General features: G+C 41.0%; 3 long non-coding RNA genes across 3 annotated transcripts; 1 reads left to right on the top strand and 2 right to left on the bottom strand.

Moving 5' to 3' along the window:
* Nucleotides 1-5,325: 5,325 nt before the first annotated feature.
* Nucleotides 5,326-5,692, bottom strand: LOC122997255. The gene is made up of 2 exons (XR_006407191.1): nt 5,638-5,692; nt 5,326-5,543 (listed from the first exon to the last, which is right to left on the bottom strand). It is a non-coding gene; the product is annotated as an uncharacterized LOC122997255 (long non-coding RNA).
* Nucleotides 5,693-8,411: 2,719 nt separating this feature from the next.
* Nucleotides 8,412-19,204, bottom strand: LOC122997562. Its single transcript, XR_006407236.1, has 3 exons — nt 19,114-19,204; nt 15,539-19,029; nt 8,412-11,870 (listed from the first exon to the last, which is right to left on the bottom strand). It is a non-coding gene; the product is annotated as an uncharacterized LOC122997562 (long non-coding RNA).
* Nucleotides 11,870-15,094, top strand: LOC122997563. Its single transcript, XR_006407237.1, has 2 exons — nt 11,870-11,944; nt 12,836-15,094. It is a non-coding gene; the product is annotated as an uncharacterized LOC122997563 (long non-coding RNA).
* Nucleotides 19,205-19,712: the final 508 nt, after the last annotated feature.

The raw sequence follows: 19,712 nt of genomic DNA, 5'->3' as shown, positions 1-19,712 counted from the left end.
ATATTTTTAAAGCTTAATTGACCACGAACGTGACTTAAGATTTTTCTCTCTATCTGTGCCGAACTGTGTTTTTCCGTACTGAAACAAAGAAGGCTTGTGTGTCTGCAAAGTCTGGGTATTATGGTTAACTCTTTGATTACTGAGGCTGTATTAGGACGGGATGGAAGAGTGAGAAAGAGGGAGGTAAGAGGACAAACAATGAGAAACAGGGGGAGGAGGTGAGACTGGGTGAGAGGGTGTGTAGGAAGCAGTGCTGAGTGTGATGACATGAAACGTTAGTGACAGCTCATCCTTGTTGGGTAAAAAACATCTCAACACCTTGTGTACGTGTGTGTAAGTGTGTGTGTGTGTGTGTTTGTGGCATCATGCCAGAGTCTCACACCCTCTGAGCAACCTGACACCCATTTCTATTGTTATCTTTGTTTTCCATCAAGTTTCTAGAAGACTGTGTGTGTGTGCGTGTGTGCCAGGCATTCCTCATATTGTGGGGACGTAAATATGTGGGAATTTGCCTCCCTTATGAGGACAAAAAGCAAGTCCCCTTAACGTAAATCATTATTTTAGGGTGAAGACTTAGTTTAAAGTTAAGGTTAGTTTAGGGTTATGTTGAGGTTAGGGTAAGGGTTAGGGTTAGACGTGGTAGTTATGGTTAAGGTTAGAATAAGTCCCCAGGAAATGAATGTAAGTCAATGTAATGTCCTCTGAAGTGATGGAAAACTGACTGTGTGTGTGTGGATGTGTGTGTTTGTGTAGCGCTTCTGCATGCTGGTGCAAGATTAACTCTACTGTAACTCCGAAACCTGATTCATACAGATCTTGTGCAGATGTACATGCTACTACAGCAGTGGTGAAAGAAGTATTCAGATTCTTTACTTTAGTAAAAGTACCGACACAACAATTTAAAAATACTCCATTACAAATAAAAATCCTGCATGAAAAATCCTACTTAAGTAAAAGTACATAAGTATTATCAGCTTGATGTAGTTAAAGTATTGCAGTAAAAGTAGTGTTTTGGTCCCTCTGACAGATATATTATTATATATGACATCATTAGATTACTAGTACAGTGTCTGTTCAAAACTTGCCTCTTTGGAATGGGCAGATTTCTTAATACTTAGAGAGAACAGTGCCCATCCCCTAAACGCCTCTCATCAAGACTATTGGTAGACGCCACAATTTACCGATGTTCCCTAAACGCCTCACACGCAGGCTATCAGATGACGCTATAACTGCCCATTTTAATATATAACATGGGCAGTTTACCCATGTTCCCTAAATGCCTCACTTGCAGAATATGTGGAGACTACAGTTTTGAGTTGAGCTGAAGTTGACTGGATGAACTGTAGTGCCCGTTCAAAATGTGCCTGACACATCCTGCACTATGTCTTGAACATTCATACAAAGTTCTCGCATGTGAGGAACGGGAATAAAGCTTAACTCTCTAAACTTTTTCATTTCATTCTCTATGGTAGTTCTTATCACTATGGATGTAATCCTATCTCCGACCACAATGTGGGTTGCAGTGGCAGAGTGGCACTGTCCGTATTTGCTCGTTGACTCCATGGGCAGATGAAGAAGCAAATCAATGTTGTTTATGAGGTACTTTTATATATTTCTTGAGAACTGCTCATCCAAATAACTTCACACAATGACATTGCACTTCCTTGCTTCCCCAGCAATCCACCTGCCAGGTATGAGGTAGATCGGATGAACGGTTCCTAAGATACGTGAAGGACAAACACACATACATACAAAGATTCCTTGCTTTATATAGGGAGATTAATACAGAAGCATCAGTGTTAGAGCAGCATGTTAATGTTGGAGCTGCTGGAGGTGGAGCTAGTTTGAACTACTTTATATACAGTTAGCTAGTTTGGTCCAGTGGTTCCCAAACTAGGGGTCGGGCCCCTCCAAAGAGTAACCAGATAAATCTGAGGGGTTGTGAGATGATTAATGGGAGAGGAAAGAAGAAAAAAACAAAGTTCTGATACACAAATCTGTTTTCAGTTTTTGGATCATTTGAACATTTATTGAAATGAAACCATGTGAGAAGTTTAGAGGGAAAAATCAATATTTGGTGGAGCTGTTAACAACTCATAGACATCTGAAATGTGACCCCGACTACACACTGCTTTTTGTGAGACATCAAAAGCCAAAAAGGTTGGAAACCACTGGTTTCATCTTTAACAATGTGTTGTATTTTAAAAGATTGTTATATTATCCATTGTGTCAAATCTTCATCTGAAAAGTAACTGAAGTGGTCAAATAAATGTAGCGGAGTAGAAAGTACAATATTTCCCTCTGAAATGTAGTGGAGTGGAAGCATAAAGTAGCATCAAATGGAAATACTCATACAACTAGTACAAGTACCTAAAAGTACATGTACCTAAAAGTTGTACTTGAGCATAGTACTTTAGTGCAGTACAGTACAGATTCACAGTGGTTGTAAATTAATACAGTACAGGCAACATCCAGTGTACAATGCACACTGAAATTACACGGAAATACCCTCTTGGCTCATTTAAGCTGTTGCATGTTGTAGTACTTACCCTGCTGATTTATCAGAGCACTGGAATAAAAAATACATTTGCATTATGATTTACTGTACTGTCTGCTGTATCACTTTGAGTTTAACTTGGCAGGTAAAGAGGAGATTTTCCATTAGAAATGAATGGGAATTCTTTGGATGCATCAGTCATGAATCCAGCGACGCAGATATTATGAGCACTAAGTGGCAGTGTGTACGTTTGTGTATGTGCATGTGTCTGTAAGTGAAACATTCATTCATTCATTCTTGCTACCACGTGCCTGTCATAAATTTCAGAATTTGCATGCTGAATAACATACAAATAATATGGATAATGATATCAGTGTGAAAGAAAAGTTTCCAGGAGGGAAACAATTGACATTAAGTGTGATTTTCAAGTCTGGGTCAAATTTGCAGGGTGGTTTTATCCCAGTCTACCTCTGCCAGCTAAAGATCCGGGTTTATCCAAAGCGTATCAGTTTAGCACCAAATTGGTCACAGCTTTTCTTGCTTGTTTTTGGTTCACTGATGTGGTGTTATTTTATTTCCCATCTATTTTCTATACCCCTGTATCCTGTTCAGGGTCTGTGTTCAGTGGCTGGAGCTGATCCCAGCTTGCACGAAGAGAGAGGCAGGGTTTACCTCATTTTATTTTGTCTCAATCTTAAATGTGAAGTACTGATTGTGGTTTGTGATTCTTTACATTTCACTTCCAAGAGACCATTTGTCACTCAGTTTCACTCGCTTTGCACTAGCAAAGAACTTCCAGACACCAAGTGTTCGAAACAAATGAAAAAGCTTTCATGAACTGGTGGTATATGGTCACAAAATTGATTTTCTTTATCCGTCTTCCAGCCTTCGTCTACCACACATCTCTCGGTTGAAAGTTCGGGTATTTAGGAAAGGCGGTGCTTAGGGGTAAATGCTAATGTCAGCAGCCTAACATGCTCACAGCGACAATGCTAAGATGCTGATGTTTAGCATGTATAATGTTTATAATGCTAATTCTCTTAGTTTAGTGTGTTAGCTTGCTAACATTCGTCATCAGTTTGCATTTAATTGGTCATTAACTTGTCCAAAGTACTGGACAAGTGAACGAATGAATGAACAAATGAATTTTAACCTGGTTATGGAGGATCACAAAGGTTAATACAGTTGATCCTGAGGGGAACATGAATGTCTGTGCAAAATGTAACACCATCCATCCAATAGTTGTTGACAAAGAGACTGACATTGCCGTTCTTGGAGTCACACCACTAGTATAGCTAAAAAAAAACCCAACATTTTCACACTTACTTCTTGTGGTATCTCACCAAGCATATTGTACAGTTTTGGTTGTATTCACCCAGGTTTGAAGATATCCGTCTCTGAGATCTGTGCCTCGCTCCAAACACAATGGGGGTGAAATTATCGTTTCACAGGGACTATTTCTTCAGTAGAATGTTGTTTGAAAGAGAACTTGACTGTAACTGGGAAGATGTTTAAGAAAAGACAAATTTCTGCTGAACTTTTAAAATGTAATTTTTCCAATCCATTCACTGCCAATTTATTGGGTTGGGGACAGAAACTGATATATAGAAACTTGGACAAATTAAACTAAACACTATCTGCCTAAGTAGGAACCTTTAGAGGTAAGTGAGAAAATATGATTGTAGTAATGGGTGAACTGACCCTTTAACTGTGAGTGCTTCATGTATCAACCCTTGAGCAAAGAAACCAGTCAGTTCAACCTGTCAGGCTTTCACTGCAAAGGGAGCCGAGCTGTCCCAATCCTGAGGCTGACTTCTGATTTATGAGCTCATATTGTTGCCGCTGCACGGCGGTATTAGAGTGCTCAGGGCAGGAGTGATGTATGCTGTGAGATGGATTCTGCTCTCATAAATGTAAAGATTTGTCTGATTCTTTTCTTGGCTCTGCCTTTGAACTGCAGCTCGTGTAATAAACTCTGAATTCCAGCACAATTTCCTGTCCTGCTGGAAGACGCTTTGTGATTCAGGAGATGAGATCAGAGTTTGAACGAAAACACACACACACACACACACACACACACACAAGCCCACAATACACACAGTTTATCTCATACATATGCGTATAGATGCACACCCACGTCCACCCAGACACACTTGTTATACAGACTGATTACATGCGCTGCGGGGCCCGAGGGAATCTAGATAAAGTTTGAGTGTGGTGGCAAGTACGAATAACCTCAAATCCAACCTGACTTGCAGGCTTATAAGACAAAAGACTGCAGAGAGACAGGATGTAAAATGCAGACAGTAAATACCTCCTCGTAATGATTATCCTCAACCTGTTTCATAACTGCACTCATGTCAAGAACCTTTTTTTTTTTTTTTTTTTAACATGAACCTCTAAACTGATCTCAGCAGGTTTTTATCCTGCCCTGCTGTCAGATCTTAAAGGACAGTTCCAGCTATTTTCTTTTAATGTTTAGCTTTTTGTATACAGTAGCATACAAAACATGACTTTATAAAATATGTATTACTATAAATTAAACTACCCAACAGTGTATAAAATACTTAAAATTAGCTCCACCTCAACAAACTACAACAGTAAATATTACAGTAATAATCCAATATTTTTTTGTGTGCTGCATTTTTCTGCATTTTGGGTAGCCTTCTAATTTGATACTTTAAATACATTTTGCAGATAATAATTACATTACATACTTTTTATTGAGTAATGTTTTTAATACAGGACTCTTACTTTTAGCAGTATTTTTATATTGCTTGTCACAACCCAGCTAGAGGCTGGACAAAGGAGGGGAGACCACACATGAGTTGTAACTAAAAATAGATTTATTGCACATAACTAAGATAAATTAAACTAACTAAAACAAAACCAAATAGGGTGGAAGTCAGAGGAGAGAGGGCAAGTGACTGACTGTCACCTGCTTCTATAGAAGCCTGTCAGTCCAGGTGAGCTGAATTTCCCTGATGACCCAATCAGCACACCAGACTCCTGCAGGGAGAGACCAAGGGTCCACTACGATCTGGAACTACAACAAACAATGTTAAGTTAAAATTGGCATTCACAGTAAGCCACTGAGTTTTTAGTCCTTTTTTGCCAAATGGTTAAAATGAACACAATACCATGAATGAAGTACACCTCCCACCAATCTGGCACAAAAAGACCATCTTGTCCAGCCTCAGATGTCTGCAACCTTGATACTAATGGAACTGTCTTTAAGACTAATGAGGAGATAATCAAGATTATAGTTTTCTTAAGCAGAGGAAAAGGACAGAACAAAAAACATGTGGGATAGTTCTGTGCATATGACAAATGTGTGAGTGTGTCAAGGCCAACTCCATTACTCCACAGCACTAAAGACAATGCATCAGGTGAATGTCAGCATTAAGGCCCTATTCCTGACTACATGACAGACAAACAGGAAGATAACAAACCCTTTCAAATTAAAAAACCTGATACAAAACATGAAACTTAAAGTGCTGAATCCTAATGTGCATCAGCAAAACCAGAAAGTAGTCCACACAAAACTGGAGCTTCCCCACTCTAGGCTCACGAACACAAGTAAATACATAAACTCAACCCGTCTTCAGAAAGATAGTGAAAGGGGGGTATTTACTCACTGTAAACCAGTGGGTCCAGTAAGCACCTGCTATGCAGTTACCCCCAGAAAGCATATAGCTCTACCCACTTTCACTCCCACTTTAAGAGGTCAAGCTGAAACGAACTCACCGCTAGAGCTTGTTACCAAAACCTAGTGGGAAAAACTCCAGCAACATAATGGACACCCTAAACCAAAATGCGCAATAGACAAGCACTTACCAAATTTCAACTAAACACAAAACAAAAAAGAGACAAAGGACTAGAAATTTTCTCTCCCCCAAAAGAAAATAAAGCTCATGTATGATACTCCCCAGACTGTTAACCAAGTAGGCAAAGTCTTTCCAAAATCCACATGCCTACAAACAAATTGACAAACCCCCATCATCACAGGAGGCAGCAAAAACAAAAGCAGGCCAAACTACCACAAAGGCTGAATTTCATCTCACCAAAATGGTTTATTTAATCCCGGATGAGCACCCTAATTTGTCACAACCCAGCTTGAGGCTGGACAAAGGAGGGGAGACCACACATGAGTTGTAACTAAAAATAAATTTATTGCACATAACTAAAAGATCAATTAAACTAACTACAACAAAACCAAACTGAGTGGAAGCCAGGACAAGCCACCAGCTTGTATAGAAGCCCGTCAGTCCAGGTGAGCTGAATCTCTGAAACTCTGCCCACCAGGCTCCTGCAGGGAGATGCCAAGAAGTTTGTCCAGAGAGGGTTGTCACATTTATTTAAGTTAAGATCTAAAAATGTTCTCCATCACTCACAATGTCCTATTTTAGATGCTAATCAGTGTAACCACATTGTTTCTATATTCTCCAGCTCCGATAGAGTTGCTGAGGATTAAGTGCCTCGCTCGATGGCAATACACAGTAATTGTACTTGAGAGTGGCGAGAAATTGGTATCTTACTTAGATCAGCAGGCTTCCAATGAAAACCCTGCAGGCCACAGATCATCCAAAAATCCCAAAACATTCCTTTACAGCAGCGTAGTAATCTGCCTCTCTTTGTCTTAAGCACAAATCTTATAGAGCGGTGCAGTTTCTAAGATTTAAATCAGAGTACACCACTATCAGATGTGTCTGCTTTTCTCGCTCTCACGTCAGTCCATTAAGGCCATTCATGTTTGCCTTGGTTCATCTGTGTACGTGGACTTGCACGAGCTCTTACACAAACTATAGTCAGAGTTGTGTTCCACACATGTGCACTAGAAAACAGGGCGGCGACCTCATGACAGCAAGAGGAAAAGTTTCTGTTTGTTGTATTTGACAGAACAACAAGAAAAATGGAAAAGAAGAAAATTGTGTGTGCGACCGCTTAATAAGAAGGGGACCAAGAAATGGGAATATAGTAAATACAATACACAAAACAAGCCCCCAGTTTGCTTTTCTAGCACATGCACAGTCGGCACGCTTGTAGTGCGGACAGTCCATGCGGTTAAAATGGGGATGAAATTTACATCACACAGACTCATGCGGTCATGCAGAACTATGCAGACGTGGAAACTATGGTGGCCTGATACTCCAAGTAAAAAAACTAGTACTGTCAAAGGCTTCACCTCTTCTTATAAGTTGCACTATCACTCCAGCTGATGGCCAACATGTACATACAGTACATTCTATACCATCATGAGAGGAAATAACTAGTCAGTAGTTCATAATAATAATAATAATAAGAAGAATCTTGACTATAAAAGAAGTGGAAACGAACAAGGAGAAAATCACACTAAACTACTGATTCACTACTGAACACCCGGTCACACAGCTCTGTCTCACTGACTAACTCTGATTCACTTCAACATGCTGAATCAGCCAACAATTAGTGCCAACAATGATGGACACAAGGTTCATGTTTCACTTTATTATTCAAAAAGAAACTAGAGGCGATGGTCAGCCAAACGGCGGCTGACTGTCGGCTTGGTGTGTCAGGGCCCTCTGACTCAATATCTCACTTCATCTACCAATTTTGTCTCATTCCTCAATACTCTCAGCCCCCTTCCCCACTTTTCTCCCTCTCCCTCTTTCTCTCTCTCTTTGTCTCTCTCCCTCCATAGCCCCAGGACTTTGATAAACACAGTTGATCCTGGGCCTATGCACTCAGTATGGAGTGTTTGAAGGGCAGCCTTTCTACTCAGGACCTTGTTTATTCTGCCCACTCCCCGTCAACCGTGTTTAATGTCACCAAGGCTTTTCTCTCCCCTACACATACACACACACACACACACACACACACACACACAGTCTTTACATAAGTTGTCACAAAGGGAGAGAGAGAGAGAGAGAGAGAGTGGAAGAGGGGAAAGAAACAGATAGCAGCTCCATGTGTGTGTGTGTGTGTGTGTGTGTGTCTTATTGGAGGAGGGGGAAGGCAATGCATGAACACCAGAGCTGCTGATTACATCTGTGTTGAGAAGTGTGTGTGTGTGTGTGTGTGTGTGTGTGTGTGTTTGTGTGTATAAGTATGGGGGAGTTTGCTGAGTAAAACCAGGCATACCAGCATCTTGGCACATGCACATGGTTTTGGCATTTTGGTTTTGTTCAGAGGAAAACAGCATTCCCTGTATAGAAAGACTCCAAAGAGAGTGTAAAGAGGTCTAGTGTGTGTACGTGTGTGTATACGCATTAAGTTGTTTGAGCAGTGGTTGTGTGTGCTGTCAGTGTAACACTCAGGTGAAGGTATATGATTTGTATGGTGCGTGTGTGTGCATGCAGCTAATGATAAAAGTGAACCAGCACTGTAATCTGAGTGCTGACAGTCTAAATCCTCAGTGGGAAAGTGGCTTTTATCCAGTAAAAAAAAAAGAAAGACATGTGACCCAGATAGCTCGCAGCAGTGTACATATCATTAGATTATACAACGTATAATCAAATATCATTCATTTCAGTGGGGAAACTCATGATTTGGAAAAAATATATGGAAGTCATCCAGGCTCAAGGGATATCCTTGGAAAAACAAACAGCAACACTGAGTGCAGGATTTTTGTTGCCTATTTCCTTGTCACTGGCTTTGTTTTGGTGGTGATTCATTGGATTAAATTTGTATTTTACTTTGGAGCTAATTATTACAAACCACTTTCCTACTTTCCAGAGGTGTGGCTGTATTTAAAGTAACGTAAATGACCAAGCAAGCACCACTTAGAGTTTAAATTTGGGGAAAAAATACTTCCCTAAAGCTCAGCTAATCTGCTTCATCAGGACTGTGTGGGTGTGGATCAGATTTGACTGACAGTGGCCAGGCAACATAAGCAAATAGCCCACCACTGTCTTCACTTTTTGATTCAAATATTGCTCACATTTCATTGGTGTACAGTAGTATGTGACATCACCTGTTTCCATCTGAGTCCCGCCCACCTCAAACCAGTGAGAAAAACACAAACACAGATATGACTCATGCGAAAACTCTTTAAACATTGGCAGAAAATAATGTGTTCCTGTAGAATCCAATTGCTCGTAGTAAGAAATAGTTTGAGAAATTGTCTTTAGGGGGCTTTAAATATATGCATGGGGTTTTTAACCATTCTCAGATTTCAAGTTTGGTTCACTTTTTATATTTATGTAAAAGCTCTACCAGAGGGCACATTTCTTGAACCATTTGAAGTGTTAATTGTAAAACAGTAAAAAGGAGAATTTCCATCAGTTCTTCAGCCATATTCCTGAATTCCAGGGTATATCTGTGAAGCAGGAATGTGTAAATTTTGCTGAACAGCGGAGACTGTGGCCACAAATGGCAATTATACGGCAATCTCTCCTTTTTCCATGATTCTCTTGCTTTAAAAAAATAATCATTAGATGATGGACTGAGTGACTGGAATGGGCAAGAGAAACCAAGCAGACCAGCAGGAACAGAGAAAAGGTCACCAGGAATGAGATGGACTCTCCACCAACCACTGAAAAGTTTAGCTCACATGCTAAATTTAGTTAGCTCAAATAGAGAAGAGCCACAATGTCAGTTACACAGCAATATATATCTAAAGTATGCTAACATTAGCCACCATAAGCTACTCAAGTCTGGAGCAGCAAAACTCCTGAGTGTGTTAAACTGAGCAACAGTTTTTTTATTTCTTATGAGATTAATCTTTTCATCTGTTTCAGTGCAAAGACCTGCTTTAAGGCAGAGATCAAGTGGCCCACCTACACATTTACTGCACCTAAATATATCCTGGGTTGTATCAGTAGACAGTTTGCTGTTTTCCCCACTTTGCCTCTACAGGTCTACTTGATAGATTTCTATAAATCAACGGGAGCAGCAGCTAAAGACATTTACACGCTGAGCCTGATGTTTTACTGAGACCTGGACTGGACAAATACACACACACATACACACACGCACACGCACACACACACGCACACACACCACAGATACACGTGTACAATAAAACTCCAACTGGTTCATGCACGAGATCATGGATGCAAGCACACCACACACACTCACATATGCACACTTTTTCAAACACACACACACACACACACACACACACACACACGTGCACATCCAAACAGCCCCCTAAGGTCCAGCCTGCTCTACAACCCCCTTCCAAAACTCCCAAACCCCCCATGTCTGCTGAGTTCACAAAGAATTTATTAGCCGAGCGCAGCCACATCTGCAAGCCATTTCAGCTGTTGTTGTTGAGTCGGGCCGGGTCGAGGAGAAGGACTGGACACTGCATCCAGCCCCCACTTACCTCCCCCACACCCACCTCCCTGGGTCAGGACATCTTAAGGATGTCCAGAGAGGAGGATGGCGTGTCTGCATATGTGTGTGTGTGTGTGTGTGTGAGGCCAGCAGGAAACCCATCCTCCCATTTCAAGCTCAGGATGGACTTTATTGTTCAGGTCCGGTGCTAAACCCCTCAAGTTCATTAACATGTTAAAACTGTTTCAAGGTTTCTTGACCAATACAACCCCCCCACCCCCTACACACACTACCACCAAACTCCATCTATTGCAATAGCAAAACAATTGCTCCTCTCGCGTGGATTAACATTCAAATGGGGCATAGAGAACAGGCCCTTCGATGTGTTCATATTAATGCTCCTCATGCATGTGAAAGAGACACAGTAGGGGGGACAGATCTGGACAAACCCCCTGAATATTTGCATGTTTCATTAATCTGCTAACATTTGTCCTTGGGTGGGCCGTGTGGGTGTGTGTGTGTGTGTAGAAGCATTTAAATTTTCCACAAATTTAGGCATTCGATCTCTGTTGAATAGAGATGGTCTGTGAAACCACGAAAAAGAGAAAAATCCTGTCAGAAGTAAAAGGAGCACACAGAGAGTTTGGGTGGCCCCATCGTGTACAGTTATGTGTGCAAGTGTGTGTGTGTGTGTGAGCTGGGGATCTAGAGTAAGCCCCGTGCACACAGCCTGTCTTCAGTGATGAATAGGTGTACCTGTGTGTGTGTGTGTGTGTATGTGTGTGTGTGTGTGTGTATGTGTATGAGAGAGAGAGAGCCCTTCATGGACATACACACACATACACAGGCTGTTTGAAAATGGATTACTCTGCACCGAGAATAGTCATCTTCTGTTTCATCTCCTCTATCCAACACAGACACAGACACACAGACACACACACACACACATACACACACTGAGTGTAATCCACTGTGTGTGTTTATATTGTCCACGGCCCCCTGGATTACAGAAGCTAAGCGGGGAATGCTGGGAACAGCAGGTGAAGTGCCGTGATGGGTCCTCTTTCCGTGACGTGTAGCCCTGACACAGGGGAGCTGAGGTGGCCACACAGGCCTGCAGAGAGAGAGAGAGAGAGAGAGAGAGAAAGAGAGAGAGTAGTGGACATGAAAAAAAGACAGCAAGGGAAGGTAATACTAAAATACTGTATGCGATGTGAATCTATGACTCTTTTTAAAATATAAAGCTGCACTAGTCAATAATTTTATATAAACAATGGATTAAAAAACTAAGTGTAAAGCGAGGGTCGCTCATAGTGATGAATCCACAGAGAATTATCATCATGCTGCAGTTTCTCTCAGCTCTATGCAGCGTTTTAGCATCTTTCAGCTCATTATTGTGATTTTTTTGGCTCTCAGCTTTCCTGTTTTGGTTCACTCTCATCTCATCACCAGCAGACAGACAACATTAGCAGCTAGCTGGTGAACATAGTGGAGCATTTAGCAGCTGAAGAGGCAGGGTTTTTTTTTTCTCAGGAGTTGGTGGAGACCAAAACAGAGCTAAAAGCTGAATGAATACTGGACTTGCGTTCATCAAGTGGACAGAAACATGACTCCAAATTAATGCTAATGTTGCTCCCTGTCAGCTGCTTGTGAACACATTCACCATATTCAGTTCATAAGGTGACAAATGTCAGTGTTTGCAGCTCATTGTGCTGCCCCAAAGTAGCCAAATATCTATGAATTAACTTTTGCTAAACAACTATGGTATATATTGTTTCATTTTTGCGAAACAGCACTCATTTTCATTTAGTTTCAATTTCAAAATCTAACCAAAGTAGAGGAGATTAAAAAAACTCACATGTGGGAAGATTTCAACATTACTACAACAAAGTCTGACAGGAAAAATTTAATTAGATTTTCTAAACCACTTTATTTGGAGGTAAAAACCGAAAGTGAGAACATCAGAAATGTCTATAATAATGAAACTGGGTGCACACACAGCTGTGGCAGGTCCCTTGGATGTTTACAACATACAGATTGAGTAATAATTTTACCATTGTGTTTTCTTCTCTCTTCCAGACGAGTTGGGTCAACATGGAACTTCTTTGAAAAGGCTGCCAATTGTCAAACTGCTTGTTTTTCTTGACCCTTCTGACTTCTTTTTAGCATTATTGCTGCATTCTCAGACCTCTGCAAGAAACTTTGGGAGCAACATTAGTAATGGCCGAAACTACAAAAATAAGACCAACATGAAGCCAGACAGCCAGAAAGCCAGAGCTGTTGAGTGAAACAGAGTGGCACCAAAGAGAACCATGTAAAGAGACAAACATCCTCTTCTCTCCCTCTGCTGATCGCTGAGGGCAGCAGCAGTTAACCTGCCCGTCACTTGCTCTACAACAGGAAACCACTGTCCAAACAAGATATGCTGCCTCTCCGACACTGCGCTCTGACTCATATGACTCATCTGACTCATCTTCCTCGCTTTTATCACCGACACCACTTTCCCACAGCCGCATCCAAAGCCATTACCAAGCAGCTTCCAGGTCAAAGGTCACAGCAACAGCCTGGGTCTCGAAAGTTAATTGAGGATAGAACACGAGATTCAATAAGCAACAACATCCTCATATTTTACATCAGAGTATCAGATTATGATTATGCCAGCAATTTCTACACACGTTTAATGGCACGGATGTGTTACTCTTTCATTCACAGTGGTGCAGGTGTAACACTGGTATGTCTTCTATTTAGGTGTAGCATTATCTAAGCCTGCGCCCCACTGGCGCCACACTAGCTTAATTCTGTACACTTTACTGGATTTATGCGAGAGGAGATATTGATAGCGATCTTCTCTCATAACATTTGCGTGTCTGCATGTGGAGATGCCTGGCCTTGAAAAATAGTCAACAGGCTCAATAGCGCACTTTTTTTGGGAACTGGTTACTAAGCTTGCCAAGGGAAATTTCTGATGGAAGGAAATTTCTGCCAAGGTTATTTGAAGCTTTAAGCTCCGTCGATGCTGCTGAATCTTGATGTTTCCACTTGCAGACATCAGATTTTTCTTAAATAACTATCAAAGCAGGAAAACCATCCAATAAATAAACATATGAACAAATGTCAAGTGAAGCAGAAGTGCTCTACACAGGCTTTGCAGGTAGCAGTGTGGTGTAAATCAAAACTCTTAGACAGACATGGTAAGCATGGTGTGTCTGTGGGTTTTGAGAACAGCACAGATGAATATGTGCTTCATTCAGGTTTCCCACATTTCTATGAATTTTCATGAAAGGCCAAGCCGCTGGTATTTGATTCTGTTTTGAATTTCAGAAATGAAATAGCTTTCAACATAACATTTCCAACATCCTCTCTCTATACAAAACCACCACTGGTTGATTGTCAAAATCATACAAAGAAAAAGTAGCCATAATTATATTTGTTCCCTTCAAACGACAGCTTGTTGGCCTTCTTCTAGACCCCCCAAATCCTTTTGGGCATCATAGGTTGGAAGCATCTGGGAATATTTAGCTCATAGAAATGATTTTTGTCACTGAAATGTTTAATACCCTTGCATTGGTCCTCTATTTTGTGATTTCATCCTCCTGGCTCGGCTTGAGTTTTCTGTATCATTGCCTTTCCGGACACAAGTGTTGCTAATTTCTTTCTGCCTGAGCAATTTTATCTACCGCAGAAGATGTGATTCTCCTCTTGCCAAAATAAGGCTATGTTCCTAAATGACCTGTAAATGCCGGTTTTATTATAAGAGACAGAATAACAGAGTAAATATAGACTGAAAGATGAGGAGACATGGATGTGGTGAGGCAGCAGAGAGCTGGAGGCCTGATTTGGAAAAAGAAAGAATGGAGAAGAAAGAAAGAAAAGGAGGGGGCGGATGGGAAGAGAAAGCAGGAGGGCGGTATTCATCAGTCAGTTATATAAGCCAGCTGAATGAGTCAGTGAAGAAATCAGAGCTATCAGACCAGTGAAACAGCCAGACTTGGCCAAGCAAACACTGTGAGGAATAACACACACATGATAAGGCTGTTTTATGGCTCCTGGCTGCAGAGTCATGTTATGTCTTGGTACTGTTTTAATAAACCTGGAGATCAAAGTCTGAAACCGATCTGGGTCCAACAGATACTGCACTTATGTCTATTTCCTTAACAGATCGATTATGTCACATGCACGTTGTAGCAAGGAAGCTGTCGATCACAAATTTGTAAATTCTGATCACTGGATTAACTTTCTGGCACTCCCATCCTGTTGTGCATTTGCCAACAAACCCATTACAGATTCTATCTTACCTTAAGCAGGAATGTGCACTAAAATAAACACTGTAAGAATGTGTGTGCGTGTATGTGCTTGACTTACCTTAGACAGACACCAAATCCCTCTGCTGCACCTCAATCAGTCAATATGTAATGTCATTGACTGAATTAAGTTCATTAGTTCATTATTAGTTCATAAGTTCATTATGTGTCCATGACCTTAAGCACATCATATATATTTTAATATATAATATTTTCACAAAAACATTTTTGTTTTTTCATTTTCTCTTTTTTTCCATTATAGAAAAAGCAGACTTATTGGAGATGTGAGGTAATCAGATGATTACACTGGCAGAGAGACAGAGGAAGAAAGTTTCCAGAGTTTCATTTGCATCCACCTGAGTGTGTGTCTCTGTCAACAGTACACACACATTAACCCCAGCTAGGTTGCCATAAGTTATAAAATCAGTTTTTATAACTGGAACATGGGGACATTTGACACAACAAGTTCAGATTTTCTTACCATTTAGTTTTATTCTGATCCGGCACAGGGCGTTCTATACGCCCTGAGGAGAAGATGCCAGAGCAGATTGATGTGACCGGAGAGGGTGGGAGACCTCCATCAGTACTGCCAGTCTGGCCCTACACAGCATGCCCGACAAGGGTCACCCTGCTGGGCTGAGCAGTGAGGAGCAACATCAGCAGAGAAAACAGTCCAACGAGGAAATGAAAAAGGGAGGATGCTGACAACTCTGATCCGGAGCTGCTATCATCAGGACAACACTGTAAAAAACTATTAAGCAGTCATGTAAAACAGTTACAAACGACTGTTACAAAAATTACTGATTGGATTGTTTTTTGATCTGCCATCACTATGGTTTAGGTTCAGTTGAGTTTAAGAAAAAAAAACTGGTTAAGATTGAGGAATGATTGTGCTCATGGTTAAAAGAAAACAACACTGACTGTTGGCAGGAAATGGGATGAAAACAGCAGGCAAACTATTTGCCCCAACCTTCTCTGTATGAGGTTTTCCAGGACCATAACCATGGTCCACACTACTACTACTACTACTACTACTACTACTACTACTACTACTACTACTATTCGAGCTTTCCTTTATTATACTTAGCTTCTGTCCCTGGACCAGTGGAATGATGGGATGATTTGAGGAATGGAGTCATTATGTGTGTATATGTGTTGTGTGTGTGTGTGTGTGTGTGTGTATGTGTGTGTGTGTGTGGCTGATTAGCTCTAGATATAAAGATTAGAGATAACGGTGTAGGATTTCATCCCAATGAATGCAACTTCTAAATGACTTTAGGTGTGTGTGTTTTTAGGTGTTCCTGTGTTCCTGTGTGTGTGTGTGTGTGTGTGTGTGTGTGTGTTGTGACGCCACAGAGGAGCCAAGCTGTAATGGGCCCGCTCAGTTTGTTTGCACAGCCACCCAGCAGAACCAGCAGGTCCACAGATTCAATCAGAGAGGATGTGGTTTCACTTCTAATTTTACACAAACAGTTTCGTTATGAGTGACTGTAAAGCTGAGGATGAATGGATGTACAGATGGATGGGTAGCAGGAAATGTGTGTGTGTGTGTGTATGAGTGTACATGCATTTCTGCGTGCATCCATGTCTGCATGTGAGGCATGCAGGCGAGAGGGATCTTGTTATTGCAAAGGCATGTAGACTGTGTGCAAGGGTGCGTCCCTTGCATGCATTTGTGTATACTGTATGTACTACATGTGTTTTTGCACATTATTACGGTGTGTATCTTTTGTGTGGTTGTGAGTGTGTGTGCAGAACTCCTGACCTACTGCTCTTACAGGGGAGTAGTAATGAGCTTATTAGTCTGGGGATGTATTTAAAGCAGGTCACAGCAGTCTGGATTATTAACAGCAGACTGTATGCACATGGACATGTGATATATGTGGTAGTGGTGGTATTTGTAACTGCAGTAATAGCAGTTCAGGCAGTGTTAGTGCTAGTTGTTTGTGCTGTGGTTATGTAGTTTTCCTAATAAGGGGGATGAGTCTGTGTCACATAATTTTGATAATTGCCACCATCTGGCTGTAATGAATAGAATAAGTTAGTACCAAGACATATTTCCTAAATCCTTGATGATACTGAATATTCAGACTGTTTTGCCACAAGGCCCACTGGTAACAAAGAATTTTTTTTAACTTTCATGCAACTTCACTCAATGATAAATGGAGCTGTTTTTACCCCAAAGGACTGGACACCATTTTGGCTGCTTGTGGCTGCAGTGGGAGTAGGTGCAGTAGTTGTAGCTGTAAAAGCAGGTGTAGTTGTAGTCATTACATGGAAAGACTTCACAGCCATAGAAAGAGCCTGAGATAGAAACACACAGTGGACATCTCAACTGACATGAAATATTTTGTACAATTTTAGAAGTTACTAAGGGGTAAGGAGCAGTTAGCCATTTTCTATTTGGTAGAGGGTTGTTTTGTTGGTCACCATTTTTGTGGCAATTTACCTGTTGCTATTTGTCATGGATGTAGTTAGCTAGCTATAAAGGAAGGTGACATGCCCATTCTTGATCACAACCTACAAAACTGGCCAATTGTTTGTCCACACCGGTCAATGAGCATCACAGCTGTACAGTTGGAGATGTGGGCAGTAATCAACTAGCTGAAAATTAATGAATCACTAATATGTAATTCCTAAATAACTCTGAATTGAGGATTAATAGATAATGAAGTTACTTACAGACGTAATGATTTGTTCATGTAACTGTGAATCTAATGAGTTAGCGGCTGACAAAGCTAATGACTCATCAAATTTGAATTACTCCAATATTACCCACTATTTTTGTGCCATCTCAGGTAAGAAGTCAAGAATGCCTCATTACTTCATGATCACTATTCCCAACCATTTTTTGTGTCACCTTAAGTTTGTCCAAACTGAGGAGTAGCCAGTTTTAGCTAGCAATTACTTTTTACTGGGGATCCACAGTCACTTCCTTCAAACCAAAGACAGCTAACTGCTAGTCAGGTCACGATTTGTTCCTGCATGACTACACAAAATTCTATGTACCATAATGTAAAGTGTAAGCATATTTTGTCAAATGCTAGGTGAATTGATCCACATTAGAGTAGCATGCATTGTAATACTACTACTACAAGAACTACTAAATTGCTGAAGGGCACAGCAACATACAAAGATACAGTAAATAGGCTAAGCTACACTGTGGCTCTAGAAAATATGTTAATCTCCCCAACAGCTTTTCCATAAAAGTATTAGCCTATAAATCACTACATATCATGAAATGTCATTAAAAAATACACAGCTCCCTCAATCTTTGCTTTCTCTGACTTCCTGACACAGGATTTTTGGTTCCTCGGCTTAATGGTCTCTCCAAGCTCGACTGCAGTGATGGCAGTAATTGAGTAAAAACGTGGGTAAACACACAGGTCAAAAGTTAAAGGCAAATATTGACCCACTGACTCGAGACCAGGAGGCCAGAGAAAAGAGCGAGGTGAGGAGACAGCGAGACATTACTCGTGGAAAGTTTTTACTGCTGGTTCACTGAACGGCTCTCTTGGATGATTTTCACAGGCAAAGAAAGTCACACCACAGGTCCAACTCTCTTCATTTCTATGTGGGCTTTAAGCTTTCCAGCAATGAGACTATTTCAAGTTCAAGTTCCTTTTAATTCCCACCGAGTCAGGCAGGAGGAATTCGTCTCAGCTCAGATGAAAATCACTCTGACATTCACAGCACCTATCAGTGCCATGCAAAACTAGAGATCCTGTACACAGAGCACTTAAAGTTCACTTAAAGAATAAAATATAAACAAATGTGGTTTCTTAGTGTTAAACATTTTGCTGCTTGCTCATATAGCTGTTTCCTTGGTCTTTCACATGATTATTTTCATTTAAATGCAGCCTTTTAGTGAACAAACTCAATGATTATTTTCAAAACTTTCTTCTGTGTCCTTCATCCTGCTGGCCAGGTTTCCTCGTTCCTTCTCTGGTTACAGCTGCCTATCTCTGACATCTGCATGGAAAAATTAGACCCATGAAAAGATTTCCAATCTCTGAGATTGGACAAAGAACCTTACTGCCTTTCATAGTAAATTACCTATATCAGTGTATGTGTATCTTAGCTATATCTTCAACTGCTTGCTTTTGCTTCCAATGGGCATTCATTATGAAAACTCTTGAGTTTCAGCCGAGCAACTATCACGATAAAGACTCCGGGGTGGAAATCTAGAGCAGAGGCCATTTTGGTTCTTCAATGACACGTAATGGAGGCCATTGAGTGGTCCCTGGACAGGAAACCAGGGGCCGTTGGGGGTCGTTGACAGGCGTCACTGACCCCTTTCTCCACTCATGTGGGGAGAAACCAGAGCCCCCCAGCTGACAACACAACATCTCCTCACATTCAGACCCGGCCAAAGATTTGGTGCTAATAGCTGAGGAATGATGATTGTCCCCGTGGTCAGGTTTCACAGAGGAGACGTTCACGGACAAAGAACAGGGAGGAGAATCAGCTCAGTGTCAAACACTGTGTGCATGTAAGCTCCTACAGACAGACTCCAGAGGATTTTCATGTGAGTAAATGGCAATTTGTCCTCTTTCTGTTAAGTGAAAACAACAGATTCAACCTGTATAGTTCATAAAAGTTCAAAAAAGAAACTTAGTCTGGACTTCCCAGATAATTAAAACATGCGCTAATAG

The sequence above is a fragment of the Thunnus albacares genome, chromosome 14 (genome assembly GCF_914725855.1).
Source record: "Thunnus albacares chromosome 14, fThuAlb1.1, whole genome shotgun sequence".
NCBI lineage: Eukaryota > Metazoa > Chordata > Actinopteri > Scombriformes > Scombridae > Thunnus > Thunnus albacares.
This window is presented reverse-complemented; position numbering and strand designations above follow the sequence as displayed.